This window comes from Pteronotus mesoamericanus, unplaced genomic scaffold, assembly GCF_021234165.1.
Source record: "Pteronotus mesoamericanus isolate MK-2021 breed Mesoamerican mustached bat unplaced genomic scaffold, CSHL_Meso_final contig_182, whole genome shotgun sequence".
In the NCBI taxonomy this organism is placed as follows: domain Eukaryota; kingdom Metazoa; phylum Chordata; class Mammalia; order Chiroptera; family Mormoopidae; genus Pteronotus; species Pteronotus mesoamericanus.
The window spans coordinates 24,490,364-24,518,198 of NW_026555078.1; the positions used below are offsets into that span (position 1 = coordinate 24,490,364).

Below are 27,835 nucleotides of genomic sequence, written 5' to 3' on the forward strand. Positions count from 1 at the left end.
TAAAAGAGATTTATACTACAGTTTAAAAATATCAGTCACTATTATCTTTTCCTTGTTCACTAGAAACTACCAGCCCCCTGCCAGTTTCCAGAACATGTCAGGTTCTTACTTAATCTCAACTGCAATTCCCTTGGTTGAGTCTTAAAATTCAAATCTCTATTTAAATATCATCTCTTTTAAGAGACAGTCCTTGACAACTTGCATCATTATAACAGGTCAGGATACAAGTAAGAGAAAAAACACTCAAAATAGCTTTAAAAATAAGAAAACTTTAATTTCTCAATTGAGAAAAATGTAGTTAATTCAATAGCTTCGTGAAATAGTCAAAAATCTCTTTTCATCTTTCTATTCTATGCACTCAGTATGTCAGTTTTTGTATTCAGGCTAGCTCTCTTCATAGTAGCAAGTTGGCTGCATCAATTCCAACCACATGTAATTACGGGTAAAAAGGACAATTGGTAATATCTTCTGGTCTGTTTCATTTTAAGGGAGAGGAAATGTGCACATTTTATTAGCCAAGACTGAGTCACCTGTCCCTTGTAAAATCAATCACTGACAAGGGGAATGGGATTTCTATTATGGCTTAGACTAATCAGAATTTATCCCTAAGGGTAAGCTCCAGAACAAAATATACCCTGAAAGCAAAAATAAATGAATGACTACAAGACTCTACAAGAATGCTATAACATCTTATCTTTTTTAAAAAGCACTCATATTCCTCATTATTCCCTATCACAACACTTATTGACCTTTTTATTTCCTATACTAAAAGATATGTACCAGTAGAGCAGGATCTTAGAATATAAGTCCTTTATCAATACTGGTCAAATATGAATATCACCCAAATATACACATATTTATTTAGTACCTGTAGTCAAAATCCAAGGCAGAATAAAAATAATATTAAACCTTAGAAGAATTTGAACTAAAATTCAAAGTCATTTTCACATGTATGTTCACTTATTTTTATATGCAAAAAAATCAAAATTAGATGCTTAAAAAACATATATCCAAATATAATTTCAAACTAAAGACTTGAATTAAGCCAACTCCTGATAAGCTGTTTAGTCCTTAAACAAGCATTACATTTCACAGTTAATAAAAGGAATGGATAAAAGACTTAAATATAAGTGTGATACCATAAAAGTTTTAGCAGAAATCATAGGGAGTAAAATTTCAGATATTGCACGTAGCAATATTTTTTCCAATATATCTCCTAGGGTAATGGAAATAAAGGAAAAAATAAACAAATGGAACTACATCAAATTAGAAAGCTTCAGCATGACTTAAAAACCATCATCAGAATGAAAGAAAATCTACCACATGGGAGAACATATTTGCCAATGATGCATCAGACAATGGTTTAATGTCCAAAATGTATGAAGAACTGATACAACTCAACACCAGGAAGAAAAACAATCTAATTAAAAGATGGGTGACTTCTGGTCAACATGGTGGTATAGGCAGACATGGCTCACCTCTTTGCACAACCACATCGAAATTACAACTAAAATATAGAACAACCATCACTCAAAACTGTCATAAATCAAGTTGAATGAAAGTCTGATAACTACAAAATTAAAGAAACCACATCCACCCAGACTGGTAGGAGGAGTGTGGACACAGAAGGGGCTAGTCCCTCACCACGTGTGGTGGATAAAAATTTGGGAGGGATATCTTGAGAGCAAGGTGTCCCAGCCCCACACCAAGCCCCTGAGCCCAGGGTTCCAGTGTCAGGTAGATAAATCCCCATAACTTCTGGCTGCAAAAACCAGTAGGGATTGAGTTAGTGGAAGAAACTTCTGGAGTCCCAAGCAGTTCCTCTTTAAGAACCCACACACAGACCTCACCTACTCAGACTTCTCCCTCAGAGCTCCCGCACCAATGTAGCTTGAAAGTCACCAGTGGCATGCTGGGAGAAAATGAACTGTCTGGCATCAAGGTGAGCAGAAGCCATTGTTCCTTTTCTAAATGTTCCCCCACAGACCACAGAGTCATAGGGCCAGGAAGCTGGTACTATATCTGACACTCCGTCAACCTGGCTAACACTGTTTGACCTGCCTCGGAAATCCCCAGAAACTCCACCCCACCCGACTTAGGGGCCCACCCAAGCTGCTTTTCCATATGAATGACCAGTCTTGGCTCATATTGCACAATTCCTAAATCCTCTCAAACAAGCAACAGCTGGCATCAATGAGATTCAGGCCCAGCACTAGCAGCAGTGAGCCCAAATTCACAGCTTGGCTTTGCCTAGGAATCTCCATGCCCAGGACAAGTAGCAGCCAGGGTGGTCCCAGGCAAAACACAGTGGAGGGCTGACCTTGGCCTGCACCACCTAGGAAACCCCAGGGCCTGTGCCCCCAGTGGATAGTTATGGACCATGTCTGAGCACCACCAACCTACCCCTGCACAGGTGATCCTCCATGGAGGGTGAAGGTTGGTAGTCAGTCATCATAGCCAGTCCTTGCAACTGACTAGCCTAGGTAAACCCCTCCAACTTATCTGCCACAGTAACCAAGGCTCAACTACAAGAGGAAGGTGTACTCAGCCCACACAGAGGATGGACTATGGCCCAAATGAAAGAACAGATCAAAACTCCAGAAAAAGATAGCAAAATGAAATGGAGATAAGCAACCTACCAGATATAAAGTTCAAAACACTGGTTATAAGGATGCTCAAGGAACTTAATGAGACCCTCAATAGCATAAAAAAGATCCAGTCAGAAATGAAAGATCCACTTATTCAAATAAAGAACAATTACAGGGAAACAAAAGTAGAGTGGATGAACGTGAGCAACAAATCAATGACTTGGAACATAAAGAAGCAAAAAACAACCAATCAAAACAACAAGAAAAAAGAATCCAAAAAAATGAGGATAGGGTAAGTAGTCTCTGGGACAACTTTATGAGGTCCAACATTTGCATCATAGGGGTGCCAGAAGGAGAAGAGAAGCAAGAAATTGGAAATCTATCTGAAAAAAAAATAATGAAAGGAAACTTCCCTGATTTGGTGAAGGAAATAAACATGCAAGTCCAGGAAGCACAGAGTCCCAAACATGATGTATGCAAAGAAGCCCACTTCATGACACATCATAATTAAAAAGCCAACGGTTAAAGATAAAGAGAGAACCTTAAAAACAGCAAGAGAAAAGAAGTTTGTTACCTTCAGGGGAGTTCCCATAAGACTGTTAGTTGATTTCTCAAAAGAAACTTTGCAGGCTAGAAGGAATTAGCAAGAAATATTCAAAGTCATGAAAACCAAAGATCTACAGCCAAGATTGTTCTATCCAGTTAAGCTACCATTTAGAATCGAAAAGGCAGATAAAGAGCTTCCCAAAGAAGAAAAAAACTAAAGGAGTTAGTTCATCATTATCAAATCATTATTATATAAAATGTTAAAGGGACTTATTTAAGAAAAAGAAGGAGATCAAAACTATGAACAACAAAATGGCAATAAATTCATATCAACAATTGAATCTAAAAAACAAACTAAAAAAACAAGAATAGAATCATGGATACAGAGAAAATTTTGATGGTTGCCATATAGGAGAGAAGCATGAGGGAATGAGTGAAGTGAGGAAGTTAAGAAGTACAAACAGGTAGTTACAGAATAGCCATGGGGATATAAAATACAATATAGGAAAGAGAGTAGCCAAAGAACTTACATGCATGACCCATGGACATGAACAATGGTGGGGGGACTGCCTGAACGATCAGGTGGTACTGGCTGGGAGGGGACAAAGAGGGAAAAATAGGATAACTGTAATAACATAATCAATAAAAGATTTAAAAACAAAAAATGGGCAAAGGACCTGAATAGACACTTCTCCAAGGAGGACATACAGATGGCCCATAGAATATGAAAAGATGCTCAACACTGTTAGCCATCAGAGAGATGCAAATTAAAACTACTATGAGATATAACCTCACACCTGTCAGAATGGCTATTAGTAATAACTCATCAAACAATTAGTGCTGGCAATGACGTGGAGAAAAGGGAACCCTAGTGCACCATTGGTAGGAATGTCGACTGGTGTGGCCACTGTGGAAAACAGTTTGGAGTTTCCTCAAAAAATTAACAATGGAACTGCCCTTTGACCCAGTTATTCTACTGCTGGGAATGTACCCTAAGAATCTCAAAACACCAATTCAAAAGAAATTATGTACCCCTATGTTCATAGCAGCACTATTTACAATAGCCAAGTGCTGGAAACAACCTAAGTGCCCATCAGTAGATGGGTGGATCAAAAAACTGTGGTACATATATACCATGAACTACTACACAGCAGAAGGAAAGAACTCCTACCTTTTGTGATAGCATGGATGGAACTGGAGAATGTTATACTAAATGAAATAAGCCAGGTGGTGAAAGACAAATACCATATGATCTCACTTATAAGAGTAATCTAATGAACAAAATAAACTAACAAGCAAAATAGAACCAGAGACATGGAAACATGGAACAGTCTGGCAGCAACCAGAGGGGAGGGAAGAGGAGGATAATGGTAGAAAGAAAGGGAAGGGACTATTCAAAGAACATGTATGAATGACCCATGGACATGGACAACAGTGTAAGGACTGACTCTGGGAGCTGGCGGGGGGTGGGGGTGGAGGAGAGCAAAGGGGGAAATATTGGGACAACTGTAATAGAATAACAAAATATAGGTTAATAAAAGGTGATAAATGTATTGAAAAAAATCCCAAGCCATATACAATATAAATAATGAAAATTCACCATCCTTCTAGAGAACTCTTCCTAAGGAACAACATAGATTCAAAAATTCCAACAGATTTAAAACTGTTTCTATAGAACAACATATTCAAAAGTATAATAAACATTTTATGCTACTGAAAATTTTAGTGGGAGTAATTTTAAAAATAACACATTTCAATCTTCACATAAGAGGCATGAAATCCCCATAAAGGCTAATCTTTATTACTGCATGTATGAAGAATATTCAAATGACATCACTGGCTAGTATTTAATTTTCTAATATGTAAGCTAAATGGGTGGTAGACACAATTTATATAACCTAAAATAAGATAAATTTAAATAAATCATGGTACAACCACTGGCATTCAGTAAAGATCCATGAAGAGGGGCCCACTTTGTAATGAGGATAAAGAAACACAAAAGTACTCTATACCTGCCCTGGAAAACCTTAAAAAACATTAACACACATGGAAATGGAAGAAGGAAGGAAAGAAATTTGCTGCTGTTGAGCATGTCTCAGAAAAATCTTGGTCTTGAAACTCCCACCCACACAGTTCCACATCACACCACATGCAACTTTGTCTTAAATGCCAACACAGGAAAGGACTCTGAGATGCCACAAGGCATTGCCATGCCTACGAATAAAGATATAGGAGGTGAAAACAAGTGCAGGGTAAGAATGAGAATAAATCCAAAATAAATGAGTTGGTATGTAAGGAGGATGTGTAAAAGTATGCTCAAGTAGTCGAAATATTGGGGAAAAGATTAGAAGCAATATGTTTTGATGATGTAAAAGGGTTGTCATATCAAGCAAATTTGAGGAAAATGGTTTTAATAAATAACTGACATTATTCTCGTTGGTCTGCCAGACCACTGGGATAATAAATCTGATGCAATTTTTAAAAAAACAATGCAGATGAAGCTGTAAATCTGCAGGCATATGGTAAGCTTCCAAAAGATGCTAAAATCAACAAGACAAGATACATTTGATGCTAAAGATAATGATGAAATTCAGTTTAATACTGAATATGATGATGAAGATCATAATGACATCTAAATTGAACTCAATGTTTTACAGTCCAAGTTTTCTGAGGATTAACCCCAAAGGTGAAATGGTTTCTTTGAACTTTAGAAAGTTAACCACTTTCTATGTAGACTCCTATGTAGCTTAGCAATTTTATCTAGGCATCTCTTTTCTAAATGAAGACATGAATTTCTATTGTTCAAATACTCTTGGAAGCAGTTTTTTGCCTTCCTGATTGTCCCTCTCATTAGTTAGATAAATCTTCAACACATATTAACAAGTAACTTGAAAAGAAAGCTTTTACTGAGCTCAAGTTTGTCTGATTCCAAAGCTCTACGTTCTTAGCAACTACCTTAAAAAAAAAAAAAGAAGAAGAAGAATCGTCCACATGAATATATTGGAAGATTAATGAAAAAAAATCCCACTGCGCAAGAAAAAATGTTTATGATGTAAAGAATACTGGAACAGGAATAACAATACCTGTCTTACAGATAAAGAAACCACAGCATTTAAAGGTGGAGTAATGTAGAGAGTTGGGGAGAACAGTGTCACACAGCAAGTGTCGAACAAGAACTTCAACCTAGCTAACCGACTGCAGCTTCTAATGCAGGGAGGTCTTCCACAGCTAGCATCTTCCTAAGTCTAGACCAGACACCTGAAACCAAAGGACTCCCTATCAATAGATAGAATAAGAGATAAAAGTCGTAGCCATCCAAAGAAAGCCACTACTAACAGTGGCTTTTAGAAGAATCATTCTAAAGAACTCTCTTGTTTTCTTACAACCTGTAAAGATGCTTGCCGCTCAAAATATTTTAGTAGTACTATAAACTTAAAAAAAAAAAATTTCTCCAGTTCCTCCTCATTCCTGAATTCTTCCATATTGGTTCATTGCTTCACGGCCTACCGTCTGTTTGGCACTATACTTAGTACAAAAGATACAATGATTAGCAATACAAAGATAATCCCCACTGTTTCAGTGGATCACAGAATCTACTGGAAAAGCAAATATGAAACAAAGAAATTACAAAATTAATTTCTTATACTTCTAAATATAATGAGCCTGCATTCAACATAGAGCTTATGAACTTTCTGAAACACAGTTGCCCAAATATCTACCATAGCTCTGTTCCTCAACAAATTTAGGTCACTGCTCAAATATCACCTTCTCGGTGAAAACTTCCCTGACTGTTCTATACAAAAATGGGACACTCTCTACTCAAACATTCCCTAATAAATTTCCTGATGTACGTACTTTTCTCTAGAACACATCACCACCTCACATACTTATTTGTTTAGTATCAGTACCATTATTAGAATATAAGCTCCATGAGATCAGTAATTTCTACTTTGTTGACTAAGATCACTCAGAGTCTCGAACAGTGCCTATATAGGAAATATATAATATTGTTCAACTACGAATAAATGAGTATAATGAAGGGAATTATAAGCATTGTGCGTGTATAAAAGTAGAAATCATTAATTTCATTTAGACTAATATACACATTTTTTTTGGTTTTTTTAAAAAAGATTTTATTTATTTATTTTTAGAGAGAGGGGAAGGGAAAGAGAGGGAGAGAAACATCAATGTATGGTTGCCTCTCATGCCCCCTCTTCCCACTGGGGGCCTGGCCTGCAACCCAGGCATGTGCCCCAACTGGGAATTGAACCAGTTACCCTTTGGTTCGCAGGCCGGCGCTCAATCCACTGAGCCACACCAGCCAGGGCCACAATGTTTTTTTTAATGTCTTTTTTTTTACCCTCGCCTGAGTGTATGTTTATTGCTTTTTATTGCTCTACGGGCCAGATTGTTGGAGGGAGCAGAGGGAGGTAAGGACTTGTGCTACAGAAGTCAAAATGGTGCAAGGGGAGGTGCTTAACCACAGAGGCTGGTCAGTCTAACTTGAGAAAGGGCTCAACTGGCTAGATGGTGGGCCCATCAGAAGACCACAAAAGCTTGGAAAGTTGATTGGTTATTTTGAAAAAGTTCCTGGTCTTTCCCAAACCCAAGATAATATAATTCCATGGAACAAAGAGGAGATCTCTTGGTTGACCCCACTGGCCCCCTGCAATCATGCATTCTCTCTCCATAACCACGTGGCCCTAGCAACCACATGTCAGATAGCCACACAGATTCCAAATGCAGGCTCCAGGTGGAAGCCTGGATATCACAGCACAGCAATGGATTGCAGCTTGAAACAGGAGCTAAACTAGCTGGATGGGGAGAAAGGCTGGACTGGTCTAAGCTTTACTATGCCAACAAAACTTGGGACACTGGCCTTTGTGTTGGCCTTGCTTAAGACATGGCTGGACTTTTTCCATGGCAAGAGGGGCAGAGATGGGACACAGGGGCAGCCTTCCACCCAAATAAATCTTGCCACAACACAATCTCTCATGCATGGGTCGATGAAATGCTTTTCTAGAGATCCTGTGAAAGAGCCCCACTTCCACTGGCAAAGCAAGGATGCTGTCACTGGAAAGGACTGTTTAGAGGAGTGTCATGATCTAACTTCCATTTGAGTATGATCGTTCTAAAATTTATTCTTTAAGTTAAATGCATATGTTAAAAACATATGCTTGAAAGGAATATGCATATTGATGATAGCCATGAATTTTGCTCCTAACTGGGTAGGATGACGTGCAAAAATTCTGTTACACATTTGAACAGATACTTGCACACCAATGCTAATAACAGCATTATTCACAACAGCCAAGAGGTAGAAATGTTGACAGACGAATGGATAAACAAAATGTAGTATATCATAAAATAATATTATTCAGTCTTTAAAAGAATAAAATGCTGATACATGAAACAACATGGATAACCTTGAAGACACTACACTAAGTGAAAGCAGTCAGTCACAAATGGATAAATACTGTATGAGGAACCTAGAGTAGTCAAAATAAATATTGGTAACAAGAACTGGGAGTAAAGGAGAATAAGGAGTTAGTGTTTAATGGGTAGAGTTTCAGCTTAGGATGATGAAGAAGCTCTGGAGTTGGATAGCAGTGATGGTTTGGCAACAGTAAGTATACTGAATGCCACTGAACTATACACTTAAAATGGTTAAATCATAAGTTTGATTTTATGTATATATTTACACCACAAAAAAGAAAAAATATATATACTACCATGATATTACTTTATAAATGACTTGCCCAAATAATATTTTGTAAATGTACAATCATAGAATTCTAAGTTCTTAAGATTAAATTATTAAGAAAAAAAGTAGTTAAAAAGTAATTATGCAATTTCTTAATTATCTCATTTCTTAAAGAAAAACAAACATCATACAAAATAAACAAAACCCTTGATGAAAAATATTTTTATTTTAGCAATACTCATGCAATGCATTTATTCTAACTCTGCAAATTCTTTGCCTTACAGCAAAAATACTTAAACATGGCCACAATCCATACACCCATATGTCCTTAACATTCACACGTAAGTTCATCTCTATTTTCTCAACAGAAGCTATTTCTGCAGTTAATGTTTTATTTTTCCCCCCTGTGGGTAAAGGCTATGGATGTAAAGACTGTTCTCTACTTTGTGCAATATTTTCAGTTTAGTTAACAACCATCTAATAAAGAGCTATAGCATGTCAAAGAAAATGAATTCTTGAAAGTAATTAATATGCTGTGTGTCTAATTATTTCCTAAACTTTGGGAAATGTATAAGAAAATAAGTTAAAATTTACATTCATCTGAATAAATATAAAAGCTAGCTTAACTTCTACAAAATATGAAGGCAATGATATTTTGCTGATTATTTACAAAAATGATTCACATTCAAACAAATCTAACTGAAATTCATGGAGCTATAACATATTTAAAATTACAAACTCCTTAGTTTTTCACTCTGGAAACCTTAAATACAGTATACCACACATATAAATTTCAATTCTATGATTATGTGAAAGAAATTATATTGATTTAGTACATAATTAAATTCAACAATAATATTGATTTAATTCATAACTCACTTAACATAATTCATTCATGAGTCTTGACCTTAATTTACCAAAATAAACTTTAATACTAATGTATTACTTCTTCCTGTGGAAATTACCTAACTAGAAAATTTTCAGTACTGATGAATTTTCCAAGATCTGCCCACAAAACCATTATTGCATACTAAAATCCCTCATTAAAAAATGAAAGCCACCTAAGATAAAAATAAAAAAGCAAAGAGTTTGACTGCCTAAGTGCCCTATGCATAATTCTTTCTAGAGATAGCTATTTCAAGTAAAATAAATCCTTTGATCCATAATTTCCCTACTTTCCCAATAAATTACATTAAGAAGAATTAAACTATTATAGAGTTCTCCCATAAAAAGAGATTTACTTTTCCTTGTTTATATACCTTCTACTATATATTACTAAAAATATATATTGTGGATTTGGTATCCAAAAAATCTATCCAGAAAAACTCCATATTCATACAGCTTTTTAGCAGTTTAACATTCAAATTCAGATTCAACAAAAAATTCCTAGACTATGCTAGGAAATTATTCCAACCACAACTGTATAAAGAAGGTACTGAAAACTGTATGATAAAGGAAAATGACTTTCAGAGAGAATAAATAGAGCACTAACAACTTGTAAAAAGTGAATTCAAAGACTGGAATCTAGATATTACTGATGCCAAAAGGAAAGAGGAAGAGAAGTAGCACTTATTACATGCCAGTTCTGAACTAGGCACTTGCACAACTTACTTAATTCTTACCTAAATTAAGCACTGTCTCCACTTTGAAGATGAGGAAACTAAGGTAAGAAGTGATATGACATGATCAAGGTTTGTTCAGCTAGTCAACAATTAAGACAAATCAGAAACTCTGGGATTACACACTGATAGATTTTGTCCTTAACCTACTACTTGTCATCCAAGGCAGGAATGTTGTTTTCTTTTATTTTTGTTTTTGATTCTGTTTTGTTCCTACAAAGAAGGGAACAATTTTGCTGGATCAATTTTAATAAGATTTCTAATTCCTTCAGTGAATCTTACTTATGTTCATAATCCCTGTAGGATAACTACCAAGAGTCACCTGCAGACAAAGGATAACATTGATAATAGCTCTTAATGTGCAAATAACTGTCAACCCAACCTAAATCCAATAATCCAACAGGAAAACATTTTGAATGTCTCATGTCATTAGAAAAGCTTCGCAAAGGTAGCCCTCTCTCGAACCAGGAGTCAAATCTTGAAACACCACAAAATGAGAATTAAAATTTAGAGAAAGAAACTGAAATACTTTTCCCCATTTTACCCAGTGCCCCTGTATTCCACTAACTTAAGCCAATGATCCTGCTCGACACAAGCATAGCTCTAAAGGGCACTGGATAAAGAAAAGGCTGCTCTTGAAATGGGAAAAAAACTGTGGGGACTAAAAAGAAAAATGCTTTTCCTCCCACCTTTTAAAGTCATCTAGCTAGAGACTATTAATCAAATTAATAGATTAACATGAGAAAATAAAATTTTAATATTTTCACACAGGGAATTCACACATGTTTGAAATTGGGGGTCAGTGGGGGGTGAAGGGGTGTGTGTGTGTGTGTAATTTTGGACAAAGGAGAAAGGAGGGGTAGGATCTGAGATTTCAAAGAGGTAGGCACTTTACAGGTAGGTAGCTGAAGAGCAACCTAGAACCAATGAAACACAGAGAATAATCTAGTAAACAGGCCCTTGCTTAGGGCACCTTAATTCAAACTAGTCTGCTAAAGAGAACATCCTAAAATTCCCTTATGCCTTTCCCTCTGAATCACAGAGGCAGGAAAGAGGGGACAGTCAACATTTTTTTCTGAGTCTTTGGTTTCTTAATAACTAGCTTAAAATCAATATCCCAAAAGGCAAAATTTGGTCCCCTTCAAAACAGTACCATTTCAAACAAAAAATGAAACCTAAGTAATTTTCATTGCTCCTTTAAAAAGTTCAGCAACTTATCATACAAAGTATTTGTCTTTGATAACCTATAAAATTGCCCTCTAAATCCAGTTAAAACGTTCTCTTCCTTTACAAATTCTCGCTCTCCCCTCCCCTCTTCTCATCGGCTTCTGCTCTTCCACCAGATCCATCAAAATAGTAAGGCAGTGGGACATTTGGAGCTCTATTATTCAGGAGCAAAGATCAATAATTATAAAACATTGACCAGGCTATGAAGGATTCAAATTTCACAGTAGCTTTCACTTATAAAAGTATGAGGGAGGACCCAAAACCCCAGAATTTACTTATAAAAAATTGTGTATTCTTATATGTGTAAACTTCAGTCACCTTCAAAGTACTCTCCATTTGCTGCAATACGCCTATAGAGAGTTTTTCCACTGCTAAAACAGTTTTTAAACTAATTGATTTTGACATGCTTCTTTTAGTGCTTCTGCTGTTTGTTGGTTTTTTTTTGTTGTTGTTGTTTTTGTTTGTTTCACCTCTTCTACATCAGCAACACATTTTTCCCTTTGTGGACTTTTTTCATGGGGGCAGTACGGGGGTGGGGGACATCACTAAGGGTGAGATTGGGTAAATAGGGAGGGTAGGGCATGGGGTGGGGGATCATGTCATTTTTTGGTCAAAAACTACTGAACACTCAGCTCCATGTGGGCAGGTGCACTCACAAAACACCCATCATGAAATGGGCAAATACGTTGAAAGAGTCTTCAAAAAAAATTTTCACTTAAGTGTACAGCCTCTCACAACAACGCCAGCTTAGTACACTGACAGATGGGTTCCTAGAACACCCACCTAGTGGGGAAGCCTATACTACAAGGGGCTCGCCCACCAGAAGATAACTCTAGGTTTTGTTGGGGGATTCCCCCTTCATATATAACCCTCATACATATTTCATTCATTATTCCATACTTGAGGGGGGAAAAAAAGTGTAAGTTTTACCAAAAAATCAGTTTTAAAATTCTTGTCCTAGAGTATTAATACGTAGAGAGGAAGGTGATAGTTTGTTGTATTTTAAAAAATTAGTTTCTCATCTTTCTTTTTTCTGATCATTTGTTTATGATGCAAATCCTACAGAAAAAAAAATTAGTCTAAAAGAACCTGAAGTTTCTCAATAATTCCATTTTCATTTTTGAGAACAAGTATCTGCTGTTGTTGGGTGAAGTAATCTAGGTATGTCAAACATATCCAGTTTATGCATGGTGCTATTGAGTTCAAACTTACTGATTTTCTCCCTGACATGAGTGTTGAAATTTCCAACTATAATAGTGGATTTGTGCATGACAAGAGCAGAGCAAGGATGATGGCCAGATACAGAGGGTCACCAGGGTAGAAAGCCCCCAGTGCCTAGCAATGGGCACTGGAAAAACTGGAAAAATAAGGAGCTTGCCCCCAGGGTAACCTTTCCTCCCCTAGCATATCCCTGGTTATGCAGTTTAGACCCACTGATCTTTCACATGCTGGTCATTCAGTTTGGACCCTCCCTTGTACTTTCCTCCCTTGGCATGTCACTTGTCATGTGGTAGACCCACTTAAAGAAAGAACAAGGGGCCAAAGAGTGGCCTCATGCAACTCCCATGTGGGCCCTTGCACGACCACTTCCTTAGGCATTAACCCATAGAGATAACACCTAGGCCTCAGTTGTGTTTCAGCTTCAAGCCCAGGAAAGCAGCAACACCAGGCAAGTGACGCCATGGCTGACACTGGGACCAGCTTGCACTGACTAATGACCCCCCTGCCTGGAACCAACCAATCGGTAGAGACCACAACTCTGAAAAGATACACCTGGAAAGCTGATGAATATTCAATTATTATCCTACCCAGATCCCCAGATAAATACCCTCAAGGCAGATGATCCAATATGGCTTTCTCCATGGAGCATGCCCATGCCTTTCCCCACATCCTTCCCCCAGAAGTGTTTTCCTTGACTCTGTTTCACCTAAGCTCCAAAGGTCCTTCTTTTGCCTCTGTAACTTGTTTCCTGAGCCCATTCTTTCTATGGCTCACTTCTTCTACCGTGGTGACTTTCTAAATAAACTGTCTCTTAGAGTTTGAGTCTTGGCTCTGAATTTTATCTCAGCCATAACTCAACTACCAAGGTTGCTGAACCAACCTCTGGTCTGACTCCACAGGTCTAACACCTGGTACTGTTTTACCACCAACAAACATTTGATGAAAAGAGAAATTCATCTATTTCTCTTTGCAATTCTATCAGGTTATCGGGTTTGGTTTTTTGGGTGGGTTTTTTTTTGTTTTGTTTTGTTTTTTGCCTCACATATATTGATGACCGGCTATTAGGTGCATACATATTAAGGATGCTATATCTTTTTTGAAGAATTGACCTCTTTATCACTATATAATGTTCCTCTTTATCCTTAAAATTTTCCCTTGTTCTTAAGTCTCCTCTGTCTGAAATTAAAAGAGCTAGCTATTCTAGCTTTCTTTTGATTAGTTTTAGCACGTCATTATTACTGGGGTTGGGGTTCTTGGGTTCCCCAACGTAGAAATTAAAAGGAAATCCCAGAGAAATTTCCAGACAGGTATTTATTAAGCTTATGCTTGAGCACAAGGGTGGCAGCAAAGAGGAAAGGATGGTCCTCTGATCTGGCCTTAGGGGGCTGGGTCTGTTTGGCTCTTTTTATAAGCTGGGGACAGAGTGGGCTAGCAAGAAAAGACAGTCTTTTTGAAAAAGGAAGACTTTTTGAAAAAGGTAGGCTTGTGAAATTGTCCATGTCAAGGTAGAAAAAGGAAGCGGTTAGAAAGGAGATAAAAATTCTGCCTTTTTTTTTTTTTTTCCTTTTGAGCAGGGAGTGAAGGGGTGGTGACATTCTTGTATTTGGTTTTTACACCTTTCAGCTGCTCTTAATTTGGCTTCCTGGCCACCTGGTATTTTTCCACTCCTGGGCCCAAGTCCCTATAGTGTCTCAGTATATCTTTCTCCAGGCTTTCAATCCACTTTGACAGTCTCTGTCTTTTTATTGATGTATTTAAATCACCGATATTTAAATTATTGATATACTTGGATAAATATCTACCATATTTGTTGCTGTTTTCTATTCATTGCCCTCGTTCTTTGTTCTTTTTGTCTTCCACTCTTTTTCTGTCTTTTGTGGTTTTAACTGAGCATTTTATAATTCCATTTTCTCTTCTTAGCATGTCAATTATACTCCTTTATTCACTCTAATGATTGCTCTAGAGTTTGCATAATACATTTACAATTAATTTAAGTCCACTTTCAAATGACACTATATAACTTCATGGGTAGTGCAAGTACCTTAGAATATTCCTAACTCTTCCCTCCCAACTCGTGTATCATTGCTGCAATTCACTTCATTATGTTATAATCACTGAACGTATTGTTGTTATTATGAAACACATTATGTTATCTGTTAGGTCAATTAAGAGTAAGAAAAATAATCCTGGCTGGTGTGGCTAAACTGGTTGGAGTGAGTGAAATCCCATAGATCAAGATGTTGTGGGTTCGAATCCTGATCAGGGCACATATGTAGGCAGTAGGTACAGTCCCCGGTTAGGGCACATACAAGAGGAAACTGATCAATGTTCCTCTCTCACACCGATGTTTTTCTCCCTCTTTTTCTGCCCCCCTTTCCCTCTCTCTAAAATCAATAATGTCCTCGGGATAGGATATAAATAAACAAAGTCAATTTAAAAATAAGAAGAAAAGTAAATTTTTATTTTACCTTTACTTATTATTTCTCTAGCATTGCTCCTTTTTTATAACATAGATCCAAGATTCTGGTCTACACAATTTTCCCTCTCTGACAAATTTCCTTCAACATGGCCTGCAAGGCAGAACCACTGCCAACAAATTCTCTGAAATTTTGTTTACCTAAGTGTAACAGAGGGCTCAGTCTTTGACTCCATGCTGTTGGGCCTTGTTTTTTCTCCTAGCCTTCAGGCTAATAGCTCCTGCTTTCGACATGCTAATTATAGAGGAATTCTGCTTGGGGCTTGAGTTTTTACAAAACAGCCCCTCCCATTTTCCCTTCCCTTCATTTAAAAGAAGCCTGAACTTTGTGTTGCCTAAAACAGACTGCAGAATCTGCAAGCACCTCCCTCTTCTCAAGCTGGTGCCTTCTCAATTAATAAACTCTTCCTTACTCTAAACTCTCACATTTTGAACATTGGCCTTTTTGAAGCTGTGGGCACACAAAGTTTTAGACTGGTAACAATTCTTTATTCTCATTCACCTCTGAAGGATAATTTTGTAGGACACAGAATGCTAGATTGTTGCAGGCTTTGTCTCAAAATTTAAATACTGAACTGTTCTTGTTTGCGTGGTCGCTGAAGTCAGATACAATTCTTACTTTTGCTTCTCTATAGATAAGGTGGTTTTATGCTCTGCCTCTGTCTTCTTTTAAGATTATCTGTGTGTTTGATTTTCTGTACTTGTAAGGTGATATGCCTAGCTGAAGTTTTTGGGGCACATACTCTCCTTGGTGTTCTCTGACCTTCCTGGATATGTGACTTGAAATCTGACATTAATTTGGGGAAATTCCCAATCATTTTTGCTTCAAATTACCTCCTTTGTTCCTTTTACTCATTCTTCCTCTGGTATTCCCATTATGCATATGTTACACTTTCGGTAGTTGTCTCACAGTCCTTGAATATGTTTTCTTCTGGGGTTTTTTTTTCCCCCCTTAGTCATTTTTCTCATTGACTTTCGTATGTCTATTGACCATCTGCACATCCCTTTTGAAGAAGTATCTATTCAGGTCCTTTGCCCATGTTTTAATGGGACTGTTTGTTTTTTTTTGGTGTTGAGCTTTGTAAGTTCTTTATAAATTTTGGATGGTAACCCCTTATCAGATGTATCACTGGTGAATATTTTCTCCTCTTCAGTGGACTGTCTTTTCATTTTGTTAATGGTTTCCTTTGCTATGCAAAAACCCTTTAGTTTAATGTAGTTCCATTTGTTTATTTTTCCTTTTGTTTCCCTTGCCCAAGGAGATATATCAGGAAAAAATTGCTACAAGAAATGTCAGAGATTTTACTGCCTATGTTTTCATCTAGGATTTTATGGTTTTCAGTCTCACATTTAAGCCTTTAATCTATTTTGAGTTTATTCTTATGTAGTGTAAGAAGGTGGTCTAGTTTCACTTTTTTTGCATGTATCTATCCAATTTTCCCAACATCATTTATTGAACAGACTATCTTTAGCCCATTGTATGTTTTTGTCTCCTTTGCCAAATGTGAATTGGCTATAAAGCCAAGGATTTATTCCTGGACTCTACTCTGTTCCACTGATCTCCATGTCTGTTTTTATACTAGTGCCATGCTGTTTTCATTACTATGGCCTTGTAGTATAGTTTGATATCAGGTAGTTTGATTCCTCCAACTTTGCTCCTCTTTCTCAAGATTGCTGTTGCTATTTGGGGTCTTCCGTGGTTCCATATGAATTTTTGGAATATTTGTTCTAGTTCTGTGAAATATGCCACTGGTATCTTTGATAAGGGCAAGATGATTTAAGAGGAACAGCCCAGCCAGAGACCCCCTCCCAGGTTAACTGTTAATCATTGCTTATCTGTTTCTGTAGCCCGTTTTCACATCCCTTCCCCCGCCTGGGTAGCACATCAATCTCCCATCTGAATGCTAATCCCTTCCCCCACCTGGGAAGCCCATCCGTTTCCCACCAGAATGCTAGGGCTTATAAACCCCTATCTAACCCCGATTCGGGGCTCAGAATTTGGAGACTGCCTCCTCTGAGCCCGCGCGTGTGAATAAAGGCTTACTCTGTTCCCTGAATCGTGTCTTGAGTCTGGCTTTCCGTAACATCTTGATAGGAATTGAACTGAATCTGTAGATCGCTTTAGTAGTATAGATATTTTAGTGATGTAAATTCTTCCTGTCCATGAACATGGTATATGCTACCACTTATCTGTATCTTCTTCAATTTCTTTCTTCAGTGTCTTAAAATTTTCTGACTATAGGTCTTTTACATTCTTGGTTAAATTTATTCCTAGGTATTTCATTCTTTCTGAAGCAATTGTGAATGGGATTGTTTTCTTAGTTTCCCTTTCTGATAGGCCACTACTGGCATATAAAAATGCAACTGATTTCTGGATATTTATATTGTATCCTTCTACTTTACTGAATTCCTTTATCAGTTCTAGTAGTTTTTTGGTGGAATCTTCAGGGTTCTCTATATAAAGTATCATGTCATCTGCAAATGTCAGTTATACATCTTCCTTTCCAATTTGGGTGTCTTTATTTCTTCTTCTTGTCTGATTGTTTTGGCTTGGACTTCCAACAGTATGTTAAATAAGAGAGGTGAAAGTGGACATCCCTGTCTTGTTCCTGATCTCCAGGAACTCCTGATGGCAGAACTTAAGAAAAACAAAATGCCTTGGCACATTTCCAAATGGTTACTTTCCCCTCCCCTAGAGAAAGCACTAGGGGATTTTTCTGACCCCCCTGCTCTGACACACCTAAGAAGATGTGTTGATCTTTCAGTCTGTTCAGTGTTCTACTTGTTGTTAGATGAGAGTGGTAACTTCTAAAAGCTCCTTAAATGATGAACTGAAAACCACAAAAGAAAATTTCTATTTTCAACCTTTAATAATTGATAAAGTGATAATGCTCCTATAGTACTGAGAGGAAAAAATGCAAATCTGAATGTCTCAATGGCATACAAATTTCCTAAAATATGATTAAGCATAGTGTTCACCCTATATATAATGCTAAAACGTAAGCTATTAAGTAATACACTTCATCCTTTCTGAAGCAATTAAAATGGGACAATCAAATATTGTAGAAATCATTATTACAAACTACTGTATTTCCTAAATAAACACCTAAATATTGAGTTTCCATTAAGGACTTAAAAAAATCAATCAGGGCATACTGCAATTCACTGATTACCCTTAGTGCTCAATTAATCTGTAAAAAATAAAACCTATTTCTTAATTCCTAAAATAGCATTATAATCTCTTCTGAACTAGTTTAAGTTTTAAGATTCTTCCTGTGGAAGAAAAAAATCAGTAGAAAGCAAAAGTCTGTATGTGAAATTTGACATTCAGGTGCCAAATTCCCAACATTTGCTAAAATTGTGGAATTAACCTGTATCAAACTTAATTTCCTTAGGACATCTTTATCCACTGTAGAGTGCTTTCTGTTCTTATAGCAATAAATAGTTAAATTTTTTTCAATATCACACTGTAAAACAGCTCATTACTTTTATATTACCAACTTAAATTCTATTCAACTGAGATTTATCATACTTAACCAAAAGCATGCTGGTTAAATAAGATGAACATATCTAATTCACCTTAAGGAATTTAAAGTATGTTGCAAAATAAGTCTCCAAACATAGCAAAAAATGCAAGAATGGCCAAACCCAATGGAACATATTAGTATTACTTCACTTTACACATATGCAAATTTTATTTTATTATTTCCATGTCTTCAATGCATTAGGTACAAAAGACATTTCTGAGCCCTATATACATGAACAGATGGTGTAATGACAAAATTAGGAGCTAGGGTAACATCTTATGGAATTATTAATAATCTTGTTCTTCAGTCAGAAGATAGCTACAGACTTGAATAATTTTCCTACAAGTATAATGAAGAGTTAAGGTGAGATACTTGTACATGGGAGATGATTTGGGAATGGTCACAAAAAGAACTGGGAAATGTGACCTCAGTAACAAGTGAAATATATAAAAGCTCCTAGAAAAAAGATTAATCAGCCCCAAAACACAGTTGTCAAATAAGAATGAAGATGGATGCTCATGAAAGATAGAAAAGAATGCTCTAAAAAAAATTCCACACTTAATCTGCTAAACATAAAATATATTCCTGAAACCCCAAAACAAAGTCAATATCTAAGTATTGAAACTAAGACTTAGTATCTGAAATAATTTCTAGTTAAAGTAATAACCAAAAAAAAAAATCCAATTATATCAGTTCACAAGAGATAAATGAAAACATCAAAAGCAAAATACAAAAAAATTAAAACTTAGTCATGTTTGGTGGTTACATATGTAAAAACAAACTATTAAGGTAAGAATAGCTATGTAAAAAAAGACAAGAGAACCTAGCAAATAAAGCACAGAATGTAGTCCTGCTTCAAAAAAGTCAGGATGCTTAGAAAGTCAGTGTGTCATCTCTAGAGCTCAAATAATAGTCTCAGTGGAATCTTTTGAGAAAATGAGACAGCATCAATAAACAATATAGTGTTTTCTGAACCCAAAGAGAAAGGGTTTACTAATTTTTAAAAAGAGAAAACTAACAAAGTTATTTCAATAATAACTGAAAAGTGGCTTACCTTCATTCCCCTAGAACATATGAAGCTGACAAAACCACATGATATTTCCAAAGAAAGATATTATTGCTTGAATCTGGGTCACTGAAATTATAGACTGTTCAAATGAGACAAAAGAAAGGGGTAACACTAATTATCTACAATTATACATTTTCTTTGTTGATATAGCTCATATAAAACCTCCTAAGGCCATTCAAATGAGATACTTGTCTCTAGGTTTAAGTCCTCCAGGGATAGCTCCTTTGAAACAAAGACTGGATAAATAATTAACTCTATTTAAACAATTCTTGATCACTCGAAGTCTACAGGACTTTTTTTAATTAAAAAAATTGTTCTTTACTATGTACCATTATTACCTCACTTAAAATTTTTTTCCCTAAAAAAAGAATATTAAAATTCAGAAAAAATGGGGGAGTGGGGAGCAGGATGGGGGACAGGACAGGAATATCCACACAGCTTCAAGGACAAAAAGCATGCCCCACACCAAATCGTATTTACAGTGCCTCATCTAGAATTCAACTAACATACAACTGCAGCAATCAGCCAAACTTAGTAAATTAAAATAACAGTAATTTTGACAGATTACCTTCTATAAATATTCAAATATGGACATTTGTGTGCATGCAAGGGTTTCTATGTGCCAGTCAAAATGCTTTGTTTTTTTCACCCACTTTTCCATAGGAATCCCCTGAATTGTTAACTTCCATTTTAACCCTTTCACCTCACCTGAAAAAGGGACCAATCAGTTCTCTACTTATAGCCTGAATTATTATTCCTTGCCTGAATTAAAAATTTAAGGATAACATTCATATAAAGAATCAACAGACAGAAAGTACTTAGGATCTTTGCAAATCTGTCTGTAAAGATAAAAGGAAAGACCCAATAAGGGTGGAAGAAGTGGGCAGAGACAGGCTCTTGAAGGATGGTAACTGAAGAAGAGATTAACTTTTTATTTATGTAGTCACGTATGCCTTGAGGTATAGTAAAATCCAAATGCAAAGAACAATTAACAACTTCATAAATTTGGGCTGCATTCAGAGTTCCATTAAGATAGACTACCACCCTGGCTGGTGTAGCTCACAGGACTGAGCACCGGCCTGTGTACTGAAAGGTCACTAGTTCAATTCCCAGTCTGGGCATGTGCCTGGGTTGCGGGCCAGGTCCCCAGTTGAGGGCATGAGAGAGGCAACCAAGTGATGTTTGTCTCCCTCTCTTTCTCCTTCCCTTCCCCTCTCTCTAAAAATAAATAAATAAACTCTTTTTCAAAAAACCAGACTACCATTTATTTGGCTCATGTCAAGACTCTAAACTTTTAATAACAAGCTTAAATATATAAAAGTGTCAAAAGTGGGGAAATAGAATTATAGTTGATACTTATATAACATGGGTTTAAACTGCACTGGTCCACATATATGCAGAGTTTATTCAATAAATATTGTAAGTTTGTTTTCATTTATGATTTTCTTAATAACAGTTTCTTTTCCCAGGCATACTTTATTGTAAGAATATAATATGTGATATATATAACATAAAATATGTGTTAATCCACTGCTTTGCTGTCAATAAGTAGTTAAGGTTTTGGGGAGTCAAAGTTATACACAGGTTTCTGACATTGTTTAAGGATCAACTGTAATATGAAATTCAAACCAAATGCAATTTTTGAATCCACAGATAGCCTATTTAATCAAGGCAAGACATCTGACGAATGGATTTGCTCCTTGTCCTTCTAGTCTATTTCCTGTAAGTCACTTTCCATTAAACATATACACAGTTATTGAAACTATGTATCCAGGATAACATCTAAATTATGGAAGAGAAGTGAACTTATTCAGAGGCATATGCCCTTCTGTTCCCACCTGGAAAGAAACAACTATTAATGCCTCTACTAAGATTCCTCAAAATCTTAGAAAATTTCTTTCAAAAACTTCTAGAAAATTAGGCAGGCTGCTAGAAACTCTTACTTTATGATTTTACCGTAGGCAGTTAACTAGTTATTAGAAAGAGAGCAAAGGGAATTAGACACCAAGTTTAATAAACTGGGGAGCATAGCCTGTTTGCTTAGCCAGAAGGCTATAGCATTTACAAACTCCTTCACAAACCCCATGGGACAATCCTCAGAGCACAGAAAATCTCCCCAGCAGCACTGTCAGCCTCCAGCACTGAACTGTTGGGGGTTGCAAGGAGAGATCCTTGAGCATAGAGGTCTGTCAGTCAAAATAGGGAGTGTGGACCTATCATAAGTCCACAAAAGCTTGGGTAGTTCATTTTTTATTTTGAAAAAGCTCCTGGTTATAACCCCAGGGGAACAAAGAAGACATCTCTCTCTTTCTCTCTCTCACACTCACCCATGCGCTCACATGTTTTCTGTCCATAACCATGTGGCCCCAACAGATTCTAAACATAGGCCCCAGGTGGGAGCCTGGATGCAACAGCACAGCCAGGAACACAGGCTTAGCTAGTCAGATGATGAGAAAGACTAGCCTGAATTAGCCTTGGCATGCACAGGATCTCTGGACATTGGCTCTATATCTGGCCCTGATTTTCCATGGTGGGATGGATAGAAATGGGATATGGGGAACCCAGGAGAGGCACTCTTTTGATTTTGCATCAAGCACCCAAATAAATCTTATCACCAGATCTCATCCTCCCTTGTGGATCCCTTAAAATGCTTTTTCTAATGACACCACAAGGACTCCACTTCCATCAGCAGTATGATCACTCACCATTCAAAGCCAGTTCCCAAACCCAGTTCAAACCCAGTACCCAAACCCAGTGCCAAAGTGCATCAAAGCCAGATCAGTGGTTCTCAAAGCACAAAAGAGAGAAGTCTTCTCTAGGGACTAGTAGCTTCAGCCTTCCCTGAGGGCTTATGAGAAATGCAGAATCTTTGGCCCTATCCAGGGACATATTCAATTAGAATCTGCATTTTAACAAGATCCCCAAATAATTCATATGCACTTTAAAATCTGAGAAGCTCTTATGGAAGAAGAATATATTAGAATCAGAAGAGTAAAATCAGTTCGAAGACTAGTTCCCACTGCAGGTCACTGTTTGGCCACTAAGCAACCAATTTTTAATCTCTGGTTTATAGCATCCTTATTCCTCCCACAATTTTTTTCTTTATTTTTTAAATAAAGAATCTTGAAAAACAGAAAGTCCTTGACACCCAAAGAAATGTGTATCTGACTAAATTGCAGGTCCCAAGAAAGACCATGACAAAGTAACCTTACAACAAGTGGTCCCGTCTCATGCCCCCAAATCACGTTAATTAAACTAATTAATTTTAAAATAATAATAACTCCTCTCATTCCACATGCTGGACACTAAAATCATGTGGGATCCCAGTGACTAAAAAAGGGACCAAAACACCAAACGCCTACGCTGTCATGTAAGCAGGGAGGAAGGAGAAGGCTATATCTGCTAGTTATTCAGTTATTGTCTCTCAGCTCCAAATTCACCCTTCAATACTCAGCTCAGTAATGCTAAAAACAGAAGTCTGGAAATGATTTTTCTCTTTTGCCAGCTAGCTTTCTCACACTCCCAGTAAGGGCACTACACGCTTGCTTTTTCCACTCAGCATAGCCCCAGCATAGGCCCTCAATCTCAGTAACGGCACTCTCAGAAGTACCCCTCAGAAGTATCAGCAACATCCAAGCAGTACCCCCTCCAAAGGTATTGAGCCCCAAATCTACTTCAAGTTCTTCTTTGTTCCCCAAGCCCGATGGGTGGTTGCTGCTTTCTGCAATTATTGTCTGTTATTCCAGTGTTCCCCTTTTGCTTTGTAAGCCCTCCAACAACTATATAACCCATTGCCCATATTAAAATTTTCTTGATCTTTCTAGTATGGATTATTTCCCTGTCCAGACTCTATCTGATACATCATGAATAGATGGAATAAAATTCATCATGATCTTGCACTTTGGAAAACTGTTTTTCTGAAACATGACCATCCATGAGAAAATATTTACTGCTTCTCCCCCAAAATATAGATGCACAATAGGACATGTATGCAAGAATTACAGCTGAGAAAGAAGGCAGAGGGAACACAACCTAAGAAAGTAATACACTGAAAAAAAAAAAAAAAACCATGGTAGAAAACACGTTAGTGCCCAAAAACATAAAGAAAAGGCCAAGAAAAAGTCTAAAACAAAATAAGTCCCTCCCTTAAATAATAAAAAATCAGAGTTTGAGAAGTGCATGGAACTTTATTCTTCTGCCACTGCCATTGTTCAGCTTGTTAAAGCATTTTTTTACTGAGTTCAAATTACTATACTTTCAGGAAACTGTTGAGAAACTAGGGAAATCCCAAAGATCTCAAAAATGATGAAAGCAACAGAAAATAAGTGGCAACCTGAAGAAAGGTTCAATGAGTCAAACATTTTAGGCCAGTCTAGTAAAAAGAAAACTTCAAGCCAACCAAATAACTGCCTCCCAGTCTAAGAGTTCTGACCAACTATGCTTTATCATCCCTACAGGTGTTTAAAATGATAGAATAAATGATAAATGATAAATGAAAATGATAAAGTAAATAAAGATATAAAATGTACCTTCTTAGCTTACTGACTCTCCTTAAAATCACTAAGGCAGTAACTCTGCATGCTCTTTACACAGAAGAATGACCTAGAATATTTTTTACAAAAATGATGATGATGATGATGACTAGAGTATTAATCCAGAGATCTAATTTAACTGGCCTGAGATAAAACTGAGGCATATTTTTTTAGAAAAAAAAATACCCAAGTGTTTATAGCGTACTGACAAAAGGACTGAGACCCACTTAATGGAATATCCCATAACTTTACTACTCAAGGTATGGTCTAAGGACTAGCTACATCCAGATTACCTAGAGAGATTGTTAGAAGGCAGCATCTCAGGCTTATTCCAAAACCTTTAAGACTCTACATGTTAACAAGATCCCCAGGTAATCTGTATGCACATTAAAGTTTAAAAACACTGTTTTATTACAATTGGAAAAGACTGTATCTGTGTGAGTTCAAATTCCAGCCAAAAAACAACTTCCTAAATTGAATTTTTTCTAAAGTCTTAATTATCATTTTTTTTTTTTTACTTTTAGAGTCTATTATAGCTTATTGGGAATACTATTTTAGTGAATGAATAACTAATACTTAGTAATAACTATTATTTATTCAGTATGTAATATTGGCAGGCATTGTTCTCTAAAAAATTATTTAATCCTCAACACATGTCTGTAAAGTAGATAATTTTATAATCCCTGTTTTACAGATAAGGAAACTGAGGTAGGAGTTCTAAAAAAAAAAAAAAAAACACGTGTTCTACATGCAACCAATAAGTGGCAATGTTAAAAACTGAATCTACACAGTCTTGTTTAAGAGTTTACACTCTTAACCACAAAATAATACTATCTTTATCAATACTTTCCCAAAACATTCTAAAATCATTCAGGAGGAAAGTATAATTATTGGTAATAAAAATGAGGTAAGAGTAAAGGAAAAAAAATCAGTGTGCTGTACTCCAGTGCGGGGGGTCAGGCGGGAGCATCTCAGGGCCCAATTTGCTTGTGAGTAGTGGGGAAAGTGACTGAAGGCCAGATAAGTAAGCAGCATTGTTCCTTCTCTGACCCCTCCCCCACATACAGAGCCACAACTCTGCGACCTGGGTTGCCCCACCCTGGTGAATACCTAAGGTTCCACTGCCCACAATGTAATAGGTGCACCCAGACAAAGAAATATGGCCCAAATGAAATAGCAGATCAAAGCTCCAAAAAAAGAACTAAGAAATGGGGAGATAAACAACCTTTCAGATGCAGAGTTCAAAACACTGGTAATCAGGATGTTTACAGAAATGGTTGTATATAGTTGCAAAACAAAGGGAAAAGTGAAGGTTATGCAAAGTGAAACAAAGAAAAATATACAGGGAACCAACAGTGAAGGGAAGGAAACTGGGACTCAGATAAAAAAAAATTGGAGCAGAAGAAGAAATAGACATTCAACCAGAACAGAATAAAGAAACAAGAATTCAAAAAAATGAGGAGAGACTTAGGAACCTCTGGGACAACTTGAAACATTCCAACATCTGAATCACAGGGGTGCCAGAAAGAGAAATGGAAAAGCAAAAAATTGAAAACTTGTTTGAAAAAATAATGAAGGAGAACTTCCCCAATCTGGCAAAGGAAATAGATTTGCAGGAAGTCCAAAAAGCTCAGAGAGTCCCAAAGAAGTTGAACCCAAGGAAGCACACACCAAGGCACATCAGAATTACATTACCCAAGATTAAAGATAAGGAAGGAATCTTAAAAGTAGAAAGAGAAAAGAAGACAGTTATCTACAAAGGAGTTCCCCTAAGATTATCAGCTGAATTCTCAAAAGAAACCTTACAGTTAAGAAGGGGCTGGGAAGAAGTATTCAAAGTCATAAAACTCAAGGACCTACACCCAAGATTACTCTATCCAGCAAAGCTATCATTAAGAATGGAACTATCATTAAGAATGGAACTATCATTAAGAATGGAAGGGCAGATAAAGTGCTTCCCAGATAAGGTAAAGTTAAAGGAATATATCATCAACAAGCCCTTATTATATGAAATGTTAAAAGGATTTATCTAAGAAAAAAAAGGCCAAAACTATGAACAGTAAAATGACAACAAACTCACAATATCAACAACAGAACCTAAAAAAAAAATAAAACAAAAAAAAACTACTAAGCAAACAACTAGAACAGGAATAGAATCACAGAAATGGAAATCACATGGAGGCTTATCAGTGGGGAAGGGGCATGGGTAGAATGGAGGAAAAAGTTCAGGGAATAAGAAATGTAAATAGTAGGTACAAAATAGACAGGGGAAGGTTAAGAATAGTTTAGGAAATGGAGAAGCCAAAGAACTTTTTTATGTATGACCAATGGACACGAACTAAGCCGGGGGCGGGGAATGTGGGAGGGTGCAGGGTAGAGGGGAATAAAGGGGAGAAAGAAATGGGACAATTGTAACAGCATAATCAATAAAATATACTTTTAAAAAAATCAACCAATTTCTAAAAGTCATATAATTACATCAACGCTGTTATGGATCTGTGGCCCACACTTAAAATAGAGAGGAACATGACCAAGAATAAGTTACTGAGGAGATGACGCTAACATTGTCAATATTCTGGGGTAAGTGATAAAGATACTAACACTGTACATGAGACTATCCTATGAAAGAAAAAGTTTTAGTAATAACCACTCTGTTATCTACATTAGAAATAACTGAAACCTGATGTTAGGAGATAGTCTCCTCAATGCCTCCTTAATTTACCTCTACAACTGCTCCTACTACCGCCACCACCCCTGAAGAAAAGTAAATACGTAAGACTATGATTACTTCTCACAATGAAACAGGCACGATATAAATTTAGTCCTCTTCTGTATCCCACTGCTCCTAACTTCTAAAAAAGTTCAATCAGCTTCTCTCATTACAGAAACAAAAATTCCAGTGCCAGTTAGACCTGAATATTACTTCTGAAAATATTGAAGACAACTCTTAAAGGAGTGGTCAGACAGAAGCTGTCAGTAAAAGGCCTATTAGAAAGTTTAATAATTCATGTGAATTCTAAACAGCACAACACAATAGCCAAAGTTCCCAGAGATAAACAATATTATTGTATTGGCAAATAGAATGAGTTTAAAATATGCAAAATTATACCCTATTAGTATTTAAAGCAGAACAACAATTTCTAAAATGTTTTAGCTTCGTCCAGTCTAAGCATGCTCCTAAAAAAAGCATACAATACCGTTTTCATTAACAATGACGAAGCCCTGATGACCTAGTTTCTCAGAATGAACAGATATTAAAAAGTTCCTTAACCAATAAGAGTTATTAAAGTGGATGCTGAACACAGGATGATTTGGGATTAAAAATA

The 27,835-nt window shown here is 36.7% G+C and overlaps 1 protein-coding gene and 1 pseudogene across 4 annotated transcripts in view; one reads left to right on the plus strand and one right to left on the minus strand.

Moving 5' to 3' along the window:
- FUT8 (fucosyltransferase 8) overlaps positions 1–27,835 on the minus strand; it is a 181,483-nt gene that overhangs the window by 105,440 nt on the left and 48,208 nt on the right. Inside the window, exon 3 of one of the 4 annotated variants that reach the window (XM_054567423.1) lies at positions 19,963–20,056. The exons of the other annotated variants lie outside the window; for them this stretch is intronic. The gene's annotated coding sequence lies outside the window, so the exon portion shown is untranslated. The remainder of the gene's footprint in view (positions 1–19,962; positions 20,057–27,835) is intronic. 4 annotated transcript variants of the gene reach the window in all.
- LOC129065956 (eukaryotic translation initiation factor 1A, Y-chromosomal-like) lies at positions 5,345–5,770 on the plus strand (annotated as a pseudogene).